An 18,727-nucleotide genomic window follows, 5' to 3' on the forward strand; every position below is an offset into this window, starting at 1 on the left:
TTCACCTGCGAAGGGATCCAAAACCTACAGGGGATAGGCACGCAAGAAATCAGGACCGAGGAACAGGGACAAAACCACAGAAACTGACGACCATAGAGCCAGAATCAGGGCACTGCTGACACCCAGAACCATGCCAAAACCCCAAAAATTATAGAGGCAAGGCAACACCAACTCCCAGGACCAGAACCGTGCCACACAGAAACCCAGAGCCACAGCAAACCCAATACCAAGATTCGTGTCAACACCCAAAGACAAAAAGGAATGGAAACACTCCCAGGATGCCGAACCCTGCCAATGAGAAACCCAGAACCACAGCAAAACCAACACCCAGAACCAACACCAACCCCCAGGATCCAGAACCACAGCAAAACCAACATCCAGAAAAGCACCAACCCCCAGCATCCAGAACCATAGCAAAACCAACACCCAGAAAAGCACCAACACCAACTCCCAGCATCCAGAACCATAGCAAAACCAACATCCAGATCAGCACCAACCCCAGCATCCAGAACCATAGCAAAACCAACATCCAGAACCATAACCATAGCAAAACCAACATCCAGAACCATAACCATAGCAAAACCAACATCCAGAACAGCACCAACCCCCAGCATCCAGAACCACAGCAAAACCAACATCCAGAAAAGCACCAACACCAACTCCCAGCATCCAGAACCATAGCAAAACCAACATCCAGATCAGCACCAACCCCAGCATCCAGAACCATAGCAAAACCAACATCCAGAACCATAACCATAGCAAAACCAACATCCAGAACCATAACCATAGCAAAACCAACATCCAGAACAGCACCAACCCCCAGCATCCAGAACCACAGCAAAACCAACATCAAGAAAAGCACCAACACCAACTCCCAGCATCCAGAACCATAGCAAAAGCAACATCGAGATCAGCACCAACCCCAGCATCCAGAACCATAGCAAAACCAACATCCAGAACAGCACCAACCCCCAGCATCCAGAACCACAGTAAAACCAACACCCAGATTAGCACCAACCCCCAGCATCTAGAACCACAGTAAAACCAACGTCCAGATCAGCACCAACACTAACCCCCAGCATCCAGAACCATAGCAAAACCAACACCCAGATCAGCAGTAACACCAACTCCCAACATCCAGAACCACAGCAAAACCAACATCCAGGAAAGCACCAACCCCCAGCATCCAGAACCACAGCAAAACCAACATGCAGAACAGCACCAACTGCCAGGATCCAGAACCACAGCAAAACCAACATCCAGAACAGCACCAACCCCAACCCCCAGCATCCAGAACCACAGCAAAACAAACGTCCAGATCAGCACCAACCCCAGCATCCAGAACCATAGCAAAAGCAACATCCAGATCAGCACCAACTGCCAGGATCCAGAACCATGCCACACACAAACCCAGAGCCACGGCAAAAGCAAGAATCAGAATGGTCGTGACCCCCAAGGACCTAGAATTATGGCAGCACCAACACCCAGAGCACATGGGGCCAATAATCCATTCCGGCTGATCGGCCACTACTGCTGCAATCTGTAGTGTAATGACGTCTATTTGACATGACCGGAATTATTCTCTTTTATGACGGATTTCCGGTTCTAGGTAACCAATCTGTGCCATAGAGAGTGGGCAGGAGCAGGGCAGGTAAGACGAGGACTACCAGGACCTGACAGACGGCCGCAGGGATCAGACGGCCACCTGCTCGGGGCTAAGCTTCCTAGCAGATGCAGAGTCCTTGTGATTCCCTGGAAGTCTCAGCCCCACCAGAAATAGCCGGACTCGCCAATTCTGAGCACTATTTCAGACTCTGCCCTTTCAGCTGAAAGAACATGAAGGAAAGCAGCGAGGATAGAAAAGCCGACATTCTGTATGGTCAGAAGTAATGAAGCCCCTTAATGACGGTGCACCTTGTAGGAATGCCAGTAACACCTTGTCTTACGGCATCACTGACCTTCAATTAGCAAATCCTGGTTAATAAAATGGCACTAGAAAGAATAAAATGGGCAAAACTAAAAAATAGACTGCATCCGGCAGCTCCTGTGATGTATAATGGAGACTGCGGACTCCTGTGGGCACGAGGCTCGGCAGACGCTCGGGGAGAACAAGCATTGTTATGTCTCCGCCGGCCTCCGCACGGCTCCTCAGATACCCAGACAATAATACGCGATGACATTGGAGACGACACCGGCCGTTCTGCGACGTGGCAGCGTAAAGCAGGTGAAAGGGGTGGACTTGTGACCGCTATAGCACCGCGGCGGGCAAGGGGGATTTCCTGCCACCCGCTCGCCGCAGTTGTACATTACGGATTTGCACTGCGCCTCCATTCACCTGGATTACGCGTTGATGTTGTTGCGGCACAGAATGATCTTTGCCCGCCGACCTGTGTTGCAGCCAAACTGGCTGTGTAGCCCGAGCCTAATGGACAATGCCAGTGTGTGCCATGTGGGCTGCACCCATGCACCAGCTCTTCCACCGTCCAGACTGATCGCAGCTGACGTCATCCAATGCACGGACCTTCCAGGCTTCGTAGGGATCCATCCCCCGGGCCGCCCTGTCTGGACAAAAGGGCTTTTGGTTCCTGCGTCTATAAAGGTGTTTTTGCTCCAGTGTCACTGGGCATAGATCGGTCTGGATACTGACATCCACCTACCGATACCTGGGCACTGACTACAAATCCTGCCCATTGCTTTAGACCAGAATCTAAGGCTGCTTTCACACATCAGTTTTTTGCCATCAGGCACAATCGGGCAAAAACATGAAAAAACGGATAGGGCGTCTGTTGCCACCGGATCAGTTTTTTCCCCCATAGACTTCTATTACCGCCAGATTGTGCCAGATGGCCTTGCGTTCCATCTGGCTTTCGCTGGATCCGGCAAAATTTGCTTGTCCGGCGGCCGGATGGAAAATTAAATGGAACGTTTTTCGTCTATGGCAAAAAAAAACGGATCATGCCGGATCCGGCGCCGTACAGCGTGCTTTATAATGGAAGTCTATGGCAGCCGAATCCGTCGTCATCCGTCTTATGCCGGAATACGGCGCCGGTTTCTGTTTTTTTTAAACTGACCATGCTCGGTATCAAAAATCAGAAGAAATTAATGAATGGAGAAAGCTGATGTGTACTGATACCCGGGCAATCCTTTTGGAAAAGTCCACACTCCCTTATTATCACATAATCCTTTAGACCCCCGTTGCCTCGTTTAGCCCAAAGCCAAATTCATTAGCGCCCCTATGGGTCCACAGTAATGGCCACCCTCATAGTCAAACAACCAGAAGCTGATAAAAGCGAGGCTTGCTCTGTGCATCATGGGATCACGAGGCGCTGATACTTTTGCAATCAAATTATTTCTGAAAGTAATTTTGCATTTTCTATCCATAGCCAGACCTATGTGTTGCTACGGTTACAGACTACAAACAAGCCCGGCGTAGTCAGAACTTGTAGTCATGTAACTACTCCCATGGAACTTCTCGCCAACATAAAAGCAAGCGAAAAGGCAGCAAAGTGAGGAGCGTAAGACATGGCTGGGTTCATCTCATAGCGGACAGCATCCAAAAAAGCGTCTCCCTCTCTGGACGACCTGTCCTGACTCGCATTGCACAAAGAATCCATTGATTTCAATTGGAATTGTGTAGTTCTCTATTTCCCCTACGGGGGCGCTGCAGGGAAACTAAACACTTCCAGGACTCCTCACAGGCTACAATTGATCGCTGAGGAATCTCTTTAAAGAGGGCATTTTCCAAAATAGACAACCCCTTTAAGACATTTTTTGAGGTTATAGACGCATAAAAGGGACGGTAATACTGAGAATTTGGTGGATGGAGTACAGTTTACACCTGCAGCGAAGAAAAATCAACCAGAGAAATAAAAAATAAAAAAAATACCAACTAAGCGAAGGTTAGACTGGGATATAGGATGTTGGCACGTTCTATACAGTAAAGATACAGTCAGGACTGGGCCCGGCAGGACACGGCACACAGCAGAGCGTGGTGCACAGCAGAGCGTGGTGCACAGCAGAGCGTGGTGCACAGCAGAGCGTGGTGCACAGAGGGGGTATAAATAGTATCAGAGACCCTGTTTGGAGGCAGATAACGCCCCTCCCCGGGGGATATGGAAGCAGCTGCAGGGGCCGGGTGTAAAGGGATTAGGGATAATGGTGACTCACAGTGAACATTCTGTTTCCAAAAGAGAGAGGGCGAGAGGTGTCCATTCCTCCCCAGCACAGCGCCTCACTATTTCCAATCCTATCTGACTCATCCACAGCATCAAGGACTGCGGCCTCATCACAGGCCCCGGCGTATAATCACAGCTCGGAGCCAGACGTAGACGGCACAACAAGGGTTAATCCACAGGACGGACCCCTCATCTGCATATGCTGCATCCTGAACCTCCCAGATTTGCATACATTAAAGCGATTGCATCACACACCTCCATTTGGGGTCTCCCCCTCGCTTTTCTGCTATTGGATCCTCAGGATCAGTTGTTGGTGCCCTTTAATTGATCATTTTTGGATGATTAAAGGCGGGAAATTAAAATCAGTGGGAAATGTCTCCATCACTTCCCCTCCTTAAAGGGAACCTGTCATCATCAGAAAGAAGCATAATGTAGAGGCAGAGATTCCGATTGCAGCAATGTGTCATTTATTGGGCTGCTTGCTGTAGTTTTGATATCACTGTTTAAATCACCAAGAGGTTACCACTGAGGACTAGTAAACCTGCGACCTGATAGTCCTCCACATTCAGAGCTCTATATAACTCTGCCCACACCAGCGATTGGCAGGTGTTTACCCTGTGCATAGGCAGAAATCTGCCAATCAGTGGTGGGTGCGGGGTTATACAGAGCTCAGCATTAACAGAACCGGTAGATCTGTAAGCAGTACAACAGAAATTTTTATCAAAACTACAAAAAGTAGCCAAGTAACTGGTACATCACTGGAATCGGGGTCTCTGCCCCTGAATCATGCTGCTGTCAAAACCTGGGGACATATTTATTCCCCTGATCAACCAGCGTGTTTTGGTCCTCAATGACTATGTAGTGGCTTAACTGTCGCAACTTATCAGTTGCATATTTTTTAAATTACTGTTTGGTTTTTTTATATATACCGTATTTTTCGCTTTATAAGACGCACTTTTGTTCCCCCAAATTTTGGGGGAAAGTAGGGGGTGCGTCTTATAAGCCGAATATACGGGGGGGGGGAGGGGGGGTGGTATATATATATGTACCCTGCAGCGTCCAGGGGAGGTGGGGGCAGCAGCTCTGGAGCACAGTGGAACGCTGCGGGCTGCTGCCTTTGATCTCCTGCACCCGCTCATATAATATGCACAGCCGCTGTCCATCTCCAATGGTGCTGAAATCGCACGCAGTGAGGGGCTGGTGAGCGGTGCATATTATATGAGCCTGCGTCCCAGTGTGATCGCACATGCCCACCCCTGTGTTAGATTTGGCCCCCAGGCTGCTGCTCATTCTAAAATAAAAAATCTTTACTCACCCTGCAGCGTTTCTCCTCGTGCCCCTGCTTCCAGTGTGATCAGGCAAGCAGAGATCTCAGCCTGCTGTGCCGATCACATGACCGCACTGACAACCAGGAAGTAAGGAAGAACAGAAGCACGGAGCAGACAGGAGGGAGCTCAGCACTGCAGGAGATAAGGAAAGAGGGGTTTATTTTACTTTGGGCAGCAGCCTAGGGGCCATATCTGACACAGGGGGACTTGTGCGATCTATAGGGGCCCATGGGCAGCACTATGGGGGCGATATCTGACACAGGGGGACTTGTGCGATCTATAGGGGCCCATGGGCAGCACTATGGGGGCGATATCTGACACAGGGGGACTTGTGCGATCTATAGGGGCCCATGGGCAGCACTATGGGGGAGATATCTGACACAGGGGGACTTGTGCGATCTATATAGGGGCCATGGGCAGCACTATGGGGGCGATATCTGACACAGGGGGACTTGTGCGATCTATAGGGGCCATGGGCAGCACTATGGGGGCGATATCTGACACAGGGGGACTTGTGCGATCTATATAGGGGCCATGGGCAGCACTATGGGGGCGATATCTGACACAGGGGGACTTGTGCGATCTATAGGGGCCATGGGCAGCACTATGGGGGCGATATCTGACACAGGGGGACTTGTGCGATCTATATAGGGGCCATGGGCAGCACTATGGGGGCGATATCTGACACAGGGGGACTTGTGCGATCTATATAGGGGCCATGGGCAGCACTATGGGGGCGATATCTGACACAGGGGGACTTGTGCGATCTATAGGGGCCATGGGCAGCACTATGGGGGCGATATCTGACACAGGGGGACTTGTGCGATCTATAGGGGCCATGGGCAGCACTATGGGGGCAATATCTAACACAGGGGGACTTGTGCGATCTATAGGGGCCATGGGCAGCAGCATGGGGGCGTTATCTAACACGGGAACGTGTGCAATCCATAGGGGACCATAGGCAGCACAGGGGAACGTGTGCCATCACAAGGGGGCTATATTCAATATAAGGGGGCCATATCCAGATTAAGGGGGCTAATTTTAGGATGGGGGGCTATGAGGGACATATACCCTATATGATTTGTTAGAGGGACACTGGCATTATAAGATGGACCCCATTTACCATTAAAAAAAAAAATTCTCTTTTCCTTCACCAAATTTGGGGGTGCGTCTTATAATCAGGTGCGTCTTATAAAGCGAAAAATACGGTATATATATATATATATATATGTGTATATATATATATATATATATATATATATATATATATATATATATATATATATATATACACACAGTGCCTACAAGTAGTCTCCAACCCCCTGCAGATTTAGCAGGTTTGATAAGATGCAAATAAGTTAGAGCCTGCAAACTTCAAACAAGAGCAGGATTTATTAACAGATGCATAAATCTTACAAACCAACAAGTTTTGTTGCTCAGTTAAATTTTAATACATTTTCAACATAAAAGTGTGGGTCAATTATTATTCAACCCCTAGGTTTAATATTTTGTGGAATAACCCTTGTTTGCAATTACAGCTAATAATCGTCTTTTATAAGACCTGATCAGGCCGGCACAGGTCTCTGGAGTTATCTTGGCCCACTCCTCCATGCAGATCTTCTCCAAGTTATCTAGGTTCTTTGGGTGTCTCATGTGGACTTTAATCTTGAGCTCCTTCCACAAGTTTTCAATTGGGTTAAGGTCAGGAGACTGACTAGGCCACTTCAACACCTTTATTTTTTCCCTCTTGAACAAGGCCTTGGTTTTCTTGGCTGTGTGCTTTGGGTCGTTGTCTTGTTGGAAGATGAAATGACGACCCATCTTAAGATCCTTGATGGAGGAGCGGAGGTTCTTGGCCAAAATCTCCAGGTAGGCCGTGCTATCCATCTTCCCATGGATGCGGACCAGATGGCCAGGCCCCTTGGCTGAGAAACAGCCCCACAGCATGATGCTGCCACCACCATGCTTGACTGTAGGGATGGTATTCTTGGGGTCGTATGCAGTGCCATCCAGTCTCCAAACGTCACGTGTGTGGTTGGCACCAAAGATCTCGATCTTGGTCTCATCAGACCAGAGAACCTTGAACCAGTCTGTCTCAGAGTCCTCCAAGTGATCCTGAGCAAACTGTAGATGAGCCTTGACATGACGCTTTGAAAGTAAAGGTACCTTACGGGCTCGTCTGGAACGGAGACCATTGCGGTGGAGTACGTTACTTATGGTATTGACTGAAACCAATGTCCCCACTGCCATGAGATCTTCCCGGAGCTCCTTCCTTGTTGTCCTTGGGTTAGCCTTGACTCTTCGGACAAGCCTGGCCTCGGCACGGGTGGAAACTTTCAAAGGCTGTCCAGGCCGTGGAAGGCTAACAGTAGTTCCATAAGCCTTCCACTTCCGGATGATGCTCCCAACAGTGGAGACAGGTAGGCCCAACTCCTTGGAAAGGGTTTTGTACCCCTTGCCAGCCTTGTGACCCTCCACAATCTTGTCTCTGATGGCCTTGGAATGCTCCTTTGTCTTTCCCATGTTGACCATGTATGAGTGCTGTTCACAAGTTTGGGGAGGGTCTTAATTAGTCAGAAAAGGCTGGAAAAAGAGATAATTAATCCAAACATGTGAAGCTCATTGTTCTTTGTGCCTGAAATACTTCTTAATACTTTAGGGGAACCAAACAGAATTCTGGTGGATTGAGGGGTTGAATAATAAATGACCCTCTGAATAAACTTTTCACAATTTAAAAAAAAAAAGTAATAACATTCTTTTTTGCTGCATTTCACACTTCCAGGCTGATCTACAGTCCAAATGTCACAATGCCAAGTTAATTCCGAATGTATACCTGCTAAATCTGCAGGGGGTTGAATACTACTTGTAGGCACTAATTACATATATATATATATATACATACACACATACATATTATATATATATATATATATATATATATATATATACACATACATATATATATATACATATATATATATATATATATATATATATATATATATATATATATGTGTATATATATATATATATATATATATATATATATATATATATATATATATATATACACACACACACATGCATATATATATATATATATATATTATATATATATATATATATATATATATATATATATATATATATATATATATATATATATACACACACACGTGTGCGTGCATATTTATAATATATTTATAAAACATATAAATATTAGTTTTTTTTCTGTTCTCAGTTTTATAAGGTGCAGCTGTATGGAAAGTAAAAAGAAAAAAAACATCTTATTTTTCAAGGTTTCAAGGATTCAACTTTTATTGTTCCAAAGTCTTTAGGGATGAACCATCCATATCGACTGAGCTGCAGAGCACAGTGGTTGGCTGCAGTGTTATCGTAGTGACGGCACCGCTGCAGCCAATCAACAAAGACTGGAGCAGCAGGAAACAATGGACCTTGGAGGGTAAGTAAAAGCTCAGGGGGACTAGGAGGGTGAGGGGAATTGCATCTTTGAGGACTATTGAAGCAATAATCATAACCACTAGAACGTTGAATGTTCCCACTAATACAAAGTATCAGAACAGGTTCCCTATTTTGTTTAGTTTGCACGGGATGGGGGGTGAATAGGCCGCTGTGGTGACATTTGGTATTCCGCGATGATCCGGCGGCATTCTTGTAAGGTGGAAAGAGAAGGCGGACGTGGCAGGTATAAGTTCCATCTGACTCCTCGAGGGAGGTGACTATGTGACGCCCTAGACACCCCAGGGGTCACAGGTCATTACACACACCACATACACCCCCACCCCAGTAAGGTACCACCAGTCAACCAAAAGACCTGATTGCCTCCCTCAGAGTCAGACAGGCACACCAGGTGGGCGGAGTCAGGCGGATAGACACGCCCTCCGAGGAGTCTGCTGGCCGGAGGCAGGAAAACACAAGGAGATTGAGTTGGGAGAGAGGAGTGAGAGGAGTCAGTTCTGCTTGGGGCCTGGGTTGGAGCCTAGGACGCCTGCAGGAGACCGGGAATACGACCGGTGGAACCGTAAGGGACCGGGACAGGGTAGTGGCCCGCCGGAACCGAACCGGGGAGACAACTGGATACCGGAGCACCAGGCAGGGTACTCAGACCCCGAACTAGGCTATAAGCCACCACCATAGTCAAATCAACTGATTGCGGTCTGGACCTCGGGGGTTCATTCCCATCTAAGTCCCGATTGAAGGCAACAGCCCAACCCGTCCGGATAGGAGCCACCGCCAGAGGCCAGAGATCCAAGGGGCCAGCGTCTGCGGGCAAACGGGCTCCTACGACAGATACACGTTGGGGAGCGGGCTACCAGTGCTCAGGCACAGTAGCCAAGATCACATCCAGGTGCAGGAGAAAGGCGGACATTACCAACCTATCTGGAGAAACTGCAGCCGGGTGCGGGCCCTGTTCGTCACCCAGTTTGGTTTACCAGTGACTCTGTGTGGTTTAATCGTGAGTACACCAGTGCCCTCAGGCACCGCACCGCCACCCTGCGCCCTGCACCCCGGCCCCTCGCCAACCAGGCCCCGGGACCAACATCCCCTACCCACGGAGGGGTCAACACCTAGCTGCGCCCCTACACCGCTCCCGGGAGTCCCCCTACCTTTACCTCAGCGGTGGTGCCCACCATCACCACAACCCGTGGGTGGCGTCACGAACTTTACACTACAACCACCCCACCAACCCCCATGCGTGTACCGCCACTACACCCTTCCAGAGTGACGTGACCTCCGAGTCCGGAGGCACTCGAGCCACCGACACACGCGAGCCCGGACCAGAGCGGCTCGGCGGTCACAGCCGAGGCCGCGGGGCGGTACAACTACTCCTGACAGCCAATCAGCAGAGCAGCTTTACGTACATTTACTATAGTGTGGATGTAAAGCCCAGGCGTATGGTTGCGTTTTTCAGCTCAGACGAGTGACTGGACCTTGTGTGTACGGGCGTTAGCGGTGGCTCTTCCATACAATCCATTGCATATCCAGGATGACCCGTTCCCATGAGGTCCGCACGCTCTACCTGCACACAGCGATCAACACTTGATCCCGAGGACGCGCTTTATCTGGATTTGCAGCCCAGCGGGTGACTGTGTTGCTATGTTTAGATGCCTTGGTGCGGTGCCACGGTGAAATACAAAGACGTGGAAAGGATGTTTCATCCGCCGGTGTCGGCCGCAGCAGATCCCCTCCAGGCTGGGCTGTAATTAAAAACTTGTGTTTGCAAACAGCGGAATAAAAGTTTCTGGAGATCTGTCACCTCGGTTGTAATTAACCGCTCATCCGTGGCGAGAGGCTGCGCAAACCGCCGGCTGAGCGCTGATTGCATTATGCGCGGCCCGCTTTCTTGCAGGCGGCCCTCTTAACCCGTTCAGTGCCGGCTGGATTCCAGGATCCGTGGGTGTTCGGTAATCCGAGCGGTTTCCATAATCTTCAGTTATGATAAAGCCGCAGCGAGGAGCGGAGACGTCTCACGAGGAATCCGGACGCCGGAGCATCAATCGGAAGTGGCTTATGGCAGAATAGCAAAAAAGCAGAAGCGGATCTCCAACTTTGAGAGGAACTAGTTACGTGTTTTATACTGGGGCTACGCATCATTAATCAGGGTTTATTGAATATTTTGCACCGTTTGGCTTTGTCCTATGTAAAGATTGTGTCTGCAATATTAAGGCATGGACTGAGGAATTAAGACGGGGTGCAAACACAGGATTAGCAATATTTGGGCACCTTCCAGCAGCAGTCCGGACCCCGCAGGCACCCCACCCTCCCTGCATTTATTATGATTGCAGCTCTGGAAGTGACTAGTGTGTAATTATCAGCAATCTGCAGCTTTATATGTGAGCACTGACTGGGAAGAAGATCATCATTATCATCATTATCATCATCATCGCTGGGGAATGTTCCTAGAAAGAAAAATCTAATTCAGGACGCGATTAAGGGGACGCAGAGCCGTCTATCAGAGCCAGAGGGAGAACAATACATGAGGTTTATATAATTACATGTCTCCCAGAATGCACTGCTGCAGGACTGTAATAACCAAGAGAAACAATGCCGCGTGATAAGAAGCAGCGAGCGATACAGTCTATAAAGATCTATATATTCAGGGGGAAGATGAAATAATCAGAAAAACACATGATGCAAAGCAAATATCCCGGCCTGCATGGCACGAAAGCCTCAAAAGAAGGGGTGCGACAGAAGAGCTGGGAACAGGGGTGCAGCACCCCAACCCTCCGGTAACCTCTTCATAGAGCTCTGTCTGACAATCACAATTCCTTACACTTACAGAGGATACATGTGATGCATATTGCATAATGCGAGGATGGCCCTGCGTCCCTTCCCCCTTGACAAAGCAGGGGCGGATCAGCGTCCCCCTCTCGACAAAGCGGGGGCAGATCCGCATCCCCCCTCGACAAAGTGGGGGCAGATCCACGTCCCCTCTCAACAAAGTGGGGGTGGGATTCCCTCAACAGAGATAGACAATGCATGAAGACAAAGAAAGGAACTTCCAGCACCTATAGTGCTGGCAAAATGCTGATGGCAAAGGAGACCCTGACTCAGAAAAAGTGAATGCAAGTAGAAGAATCAAGATATTTTCAGAAAATATTACACTGGTATAGGCACCAAATGTGATGTAACTTCTTGTGGGATTTGGAGGCTGCACGACAGGTTCTGCCTGAAAGGAAAGCTTTTTCTGATGATATTGCTGTACAATACACAAGGTTTGCCTTTTTTCCCCACAACCCTCTGCTTTTTGCAACTTGTAGAGCAAACATTAGGCCCTCAATAAGGCGAAGTATAAATTAAGTGGTGATGTCATCGCTTTCAGGGGAGAACAGATGACACCAGCCATTATCTCTGCTCTGTTCATGACTCATACCTGCTGAACAAAGCATGACTGTCAGTGTCAAGACACCTTCCTGCACATACAGCTGCGCCATGCACATAAGAGTACATCTCTAAAGCCAAAATGGAGATCCCTGCACTCTGGATCCCTGCACTCTGGATCCCTGCACTCTGGATCCCTGCACTCTGGATCCCTGCACTCTGGATCCCTGCACTCTGGATCCCTGCACTCTGGATCCCTGCACTCTGGATCCCTGCACTCTAAATTGAGACACAAAGAGGTGAGGATCCAGCAAGATAAGCCTTTATGGTATAAGTGCTGAGTAGATGGTGCAAAGATCACACATAAACCCCCTCCTCGTCTGCAGTAGGATCAGGGCTCCTGCCTAAACAGACCTCAAAAGATCCTGAAATTGGGCTTCCGGGGCGGGGAGCGGCGCTCACGTCTGCGGCTTAATGTAAAGCCGGCGCTGTCTGATGCCTGCCATGCAGATGTAGGTCACTGGCACATTGCGATTACTGAAGAGAATCCTCACAAATCAGCAGAGGACGAAGCAGATGACTAAAATGAGAGGGAAAAAAAAAATGGATTCTATAGGACACACTAAAATTTTGCACAAATATAAAAGCCTCAGTTTTTGTTTTTTTGAGGCTTTATCTACATGACATGCTATAAAGAGCAATGTGAAGCCCACCAGGGACCACCGCACGGTCCAGGCTCCTGGAAGATCAGCCGACTTTCCAGGGATGAAAGGAAGGAGCCGCAGCTCCAGGAAAGATGGATGAAATCTGCACGGCTCCAGGAATGCAGCGAGCGGCAGAAAATGCTGGAAAGCACCCTCCTCTCCAGCTGCTGCTATAAATACGGCCTGTGCAGTTGGTGCATGATAAGGCCATATATATACACATGGAGAAGCCGGGAGACACAATCCAGACCAACTCCATCCTGCACGCCGTACACAGCCCGAAGCTCAGCCCATAGAGACAAGGACAACCAGGGAAACCGAAGGAGAAAGCGTTCCTGCCCTTCATATACAGTGTGTACAGAGACCATGACAAAGAGCGGCTGGTACAGAGAATATACTGTATACTAGAGACCGCAAAAACCTGCAAAACCCTTCAGGGGAGCGGCCACCCAAACCCTCAGGGGCAGAGCTGGGGGTACAGCCGCCATTATACTATAGAAGAGCCCAAACTTCATGCCGTTTTCTGTAACTGACAACCTCTGCACCCCGAGTGCTGCCCGGTCACGACGTCACCCCCTATCACGCCGCCCCCCCATCATGATTGCCCCCAATAACACCCTCACCCCCAACTCTCATCATTATGGCCCCCTATCACACCACTGCCCCCATCATGATGGCCCTCCATCACACCTCCGCCCCCCTATCAAGCAGCCCCCCATCATGAAGGCCCCCCATCATGATAACCCCTCATCACACTGCTGCCCCCCCTCCCCATCACGCCGCCCATGATAACCCCTCATCACACTGCTGCCCCCCTTCCCCATCACGCCGCCCCCCCCGTAATGACCCCTCATCACACTGCTGCTCCCCCCTTCCCCATCACGCCGCCCCATGATAACCCCTCAACACTCCCCCCAATCATGATGGCCCACCATCACACTGCCCCCCTCCCCATCACGCCATCCCTTCATGATGCCGCCCCCCCCCATCACTCACCCCATCTCACAGTCCCTACAGGTTAATACTCTTCCCATAGTGACATCCTTTGCCTTCTCATTTGCCCCCGGCCACCTACATAATATAAGATCATCAGACCCGGCCGCCTTCATCCATTGCTCCAGTTCTGATGCTCACGCGTTACCCGTTGGCAGTTTTGCGAGTTCTCAGGTGTCCGATTGGACTCTCTGACCGGTCTGTGGCAACGCTGTCCTATGCACTGAAAGGTGGCAGAACATGCAGAGCATCGCACATGCCATCATAGCTGTAATGCTCTGCTTCTTCTGACACCTACTGCATATATCAGTAGGAACGGGGTTTTTTTAGCATCCTATGTAACAGAAGCTCTTCTGTGGGACCAGACCAGATGGGCTATGCTTCAAGATGTACATCAATGTGCCCTAGGTGTCCATGACCCTGACGATGGTTCACCAGTGGTTCTACCTTGGATCAGTTTTGGTAAGTGCTAACCACCGCCAAGTGGGAGCGGCCCACAAAACCCTCCTGGAGACCTACTGTATGTCTAGGAACGCCCCCCCAAGACCCACCGTATATCCCGTGAACTTCCCCACATGACCCGCTGTATATCCTGGAACCTCCCCACGAGACCCACCATATATCCCAAGAATCACCCCACAAGACCCACTGTATATCCTGAGAACCTAACCACGAGACCCACTGTATATCCTGAGAACCTAACCACGAGACCCACTGTATACCTTGGGAACCTCCCCATGAGACTCACCATATGGCCAAAGAACCTCCCCATGAAACCCACCAAATAGTCAAAGCTCCTCCCCACGAGACCCGCTGTATATCCTTGGACCTGCCCCCACAAGACCCGCTGTTTATCCAGGGAGCTCTCTCACAAGGCCAGCCACATATCTTGGGCACCGACCCATGAGACCCACTATATATATTTTCCAGGAATTGTCCCGCCTTATGCCGGGAACACACAAGATCCGCTGTATACCAGAAATGCAGTCAACAAGATCTCCAGTGTAAAGACGCTCGGACCCAGTCACATCACAGTTTGCCGCTTTCACGGTGGATCGGGTCCTTGCATTTGCCCAAATTTCGTGCTTGCAACACATCAACTTCAAGAACTGTTTGACAGCAATATCATCACCAGGCACAAATATTCATAGATATATACTAAGTATTGGAAAACTTCTGCCCACATTATACGACCCCGGCCGCTGTAGCTTTCTAGAGCCCGGCTAGTTAGGATTAGATCTGGCACAACACCATGCCTGAGAACGAAGGATTAGCAAAATCAAAGGCCCATCAGACCAGCGAGCAGGGCCGGCAGCAGACCAGCGAGCAGGGCCGGGCATCGGACCAGCGAGCAGGGCCGGGCATCGGACCAGCGAGCAGGGCCGGGCATCGGACCAGCGAGCAGGGCCGGGCATCGGACCAGCGAGCAGGGCCGGGCATCGGACCAGCGAGCAGGGCCGGGCATCGGACCAGCGAGCAGGGCCCGGCATCGGACCAGCGAGCAGGGCCCGGCATCGGACCAGCGAGCAGGGCCCGGCATCGGACCAGCGAGCAGGGCCCGGCATCGGACCAGCGAGCAGGGCCCGGCATCGGACCAGCGAGCAGGGCCCGGCATCGGACCAGCGAGCAGGGCCCGGCATCGGACCAGCGAGCAGGGCCCGGCATCGGACCAGCGAGCAGGGCCCGGCATCGGACCAGCGAGCAGGGCCCGGCATCGGACCAGCGAGCAGGGCCCGGCATCGGAAAGGGCACATTGGGAAGACGGACAGGGCAGGGGTCGCCCAGAAAATAGAATCACATGTCACAAACCAGCAGCAGAATCATCACAAATAATAACACAGAGAGCGACAGAAAAGTATTCCAGGAATGGTGACAAAGTCAGCGAGCGGCATCTGTGCAATGTGAGCAATGTGACACTGAACTCCGCAGCCCAGGCAAGTAAGAACAGGGGAACCCATCATTAAAAAAAGCAAGCAGCAATCCAATAAACCGCCCCACAGTGAGGCAGAACGGCCGGAGGGACAATATAAAGGCCCATATTAGCCCATCTGACACTGGTCCTAGGAGGCACTATCTGCAGCCATCTACACCATGCAAGGCCGTTCATGACATCGCCCGAAAAATGCGAAGCAATGCTCCATGTAACCAGTGGAGGGCGCTGCAGAGGTCCTAAAGTGACCTTCCCTACTAACAGACAGGACAGCCTAATGCATAAGTATCCAACCTGCTGACTGTCTCCTGTAGGAAGCTTCTATCGGGCTAAAAGCTTCTATAATGCACACGTGCCAGATAGAAACAGATGGGTCAGGAAATAAAGTAACGGAAAGTTGAGGGAGAAAGTAAATAATTACTGGAAGGGGTTAAATAAAACTATTAGAACCTGCACATGGCATTAGTGAAAGGCTAAGACGTCAATACAGAACTGAGCCATCAAGTGCAGAGAATCGATAAGGAAGGAGGATCCGACCCAAGACGTAGGACAAGATGGATAATTATGCTCCGAAGAAGCCGGCTTCTATAGCGAGATCATTCTACACCGCAGGGATATCACCAATACAAAAGGCCCAGAACGACTGCTCGGAAAAGCAGTTTAATGCCCTGATTGACAGTGGAGGGGATCAACCGAACCGAGAGGGGGGGGGGGGGGGTCCGCACTGGTTCCTCTGCAAAAAGGAACAAAAGAGGGGCTGAAGTGACATTCTGCATACACCCAGGACCCCTATAGAAAAACACAGCTGGCCATATACAGTGCGATCATGCAGCAGGGCACCTCTACGTTTGTCCATAAATTAGATGATGTTCATCCTGGGCTTCCTGGTTCATGAATTTGTCACAGCTACATATTTGCAGACCAGCAGAAATAACCATCGTGGCCTCTGTCCTGCAGAACCTCCCCTACCAGGAATACATTGAGAAATGTGCAGTGAGGCAGGGGTTACACGGCAGATCCAGCCACTGCAGTCACGTTTTATGGATTAGGGCTTATCTGCAAGAAGGGAGCGAGTCCCAGACACCCCAAAACAATGGGCACTGCAGAAACACTGGAAATAATGAGGGAGTTTCCAAATTCTCGGATTTGTGATACCCTTAGACCGCACTCATTGCGAGTATGTGCCCAGTATCAGGACTCGCTGCTTCCTGGACACAGCGGGTCCTGATCGTGGGTCCGCAGGAGAACGCAGCTGCCCGTACCCACAATCAGGGTTCTGTGCGCTGCGGTCTCCTCCATGTTCTGCCTACAAAGGACACATGCGACTCCGCAGTAAACAATTGTCTGGAAAGTCGCACCGCAGGTCAGTGTTTGCTGTGGAAAAAATAAGCACAGTGGGCACTGGATTTCTAGAAAACCATCCACTGTGCTTGTACTGTACAACGCAGCGTTTTGAACGGAGCTGAAGCATGCTACATCCAAAACGCTGCACACACTGATCGTGGGCACGCAGCCTAATACTCACGTATGCGTTCCGAATAGTGTGTGCAATCGAAGTCCATGGGGAATACTCGCAAAGTAACGAGTAACCCGGATGCCGCACTATTCGTGCGAGTAGCGAATAGTACAGTGCGGAATTCAGGTTACTCGTTACATTGCGAGTATTCCCCATTGACTTGCATTGCACACACTATACATAATGCACACGCGAGTATTAGACAACGTTACGAGTGTCGCGAATCCGAGGATTTCGTAGCTCATCATTAATTGGAAACCATCAGCTCCTCGGTCGCAGCCCTGAACCTCCACAATCACAGAGAAGGTGAACTTCAGCCCCTGGAGAAGGAAACCAAACCTGGAAATGACCCTCCCAACTGAGAAAACAAGAGGCCGATGTGAGCGGAGACACCCAGGCCGTGCCCGACACTTATCAGGAGGGGGATAGGGAACAGGCCATATTCCACCGAAACACAGGAGCTCCATAGACCGGGCGAATAATAACAGAGGAGCCAGAAATCAGCAAAGCGTGGGAATACAAATAATGCCGGGGGTTCAATGGAGGACGTCCTATTACTATACAGCAAGGATCCTATATACAGGGCCCTACAGAGAGCAGTGCAGGTGTATACAGGGCCCCTACAGAAAGCAATGCAAGTATATACAGGGCCCTACAGAGAGCAGTGCAGGTGTATACAGGGCCCTATAGAGAGCAGTGCAGGTGTATACAGGGCCCCTACAGAAAGCAATGCAAGTATATACAGGGCCCTACAGAGAGCAGTGCAGGTGTATACAGGGCCCTACAGAGAGCAGTGCAGGTATATACAGGGCCCTACAGAGAGCAGTGCAGGTGTATACAGGGCCCTACAGAAAGCAATGCAAGTATATACAGGGCCCTACAGAAAGCAATGCAGGTATATACAGGGCCCTACAGAGAGCAGTGCAGGTGTATACAGGGCCCTACAGAGAGCAGTGCAGGTGTATACAGGGCCCTACAGAAAGCAATGCAAGTATATACAGGGCCCTGCAGAGAGCAGTGCAGGTGTATACAGGGCCCTACAGAGAGCAATGCAGGTATATACAGGGCCCTACAGAGAGCAATGCAGGTATATACAGGGCCCTACAGAGAGCAGTGCAGGTGTATACAGGGCCCTACAGAAAGCAATGCAAGTATATACAGGGCCCTACAGAAAGCAATGCAGGTATATACAGGGCCCTACAGAGAGCAATGCAGGTATATACAGGGCCCTACAGAGA

General features: G+C 50.0%; 1 protein-coding gene across 1 annotated transcript in view; it reads right to left on the minus strand.

Annotated features, from left to right (window-relative positions):
• Window positions 1-18,727, minus strand: part of KIF1B (kinesin family member 1B) — a 168,763-nt gene that overhangs the window by 109,826 nt on the left and 40,210 nt on the right.

Source organism: Anomaloglossus baeobatrachus, chromosome 11, assembly GCF_048569485.1.
Source record: "Anomaloglossus baeobatrachus isolate aAnoBae1 chromosome 11, aAnoBae1.hap1, whole genome shotgun sequence".
NCBI lineage: Eukaryota > Metazoa > Chordata > Amphibia > Anura > Aromobatidae > Anomaloglossus > Anomaloglossus baeobatrachus.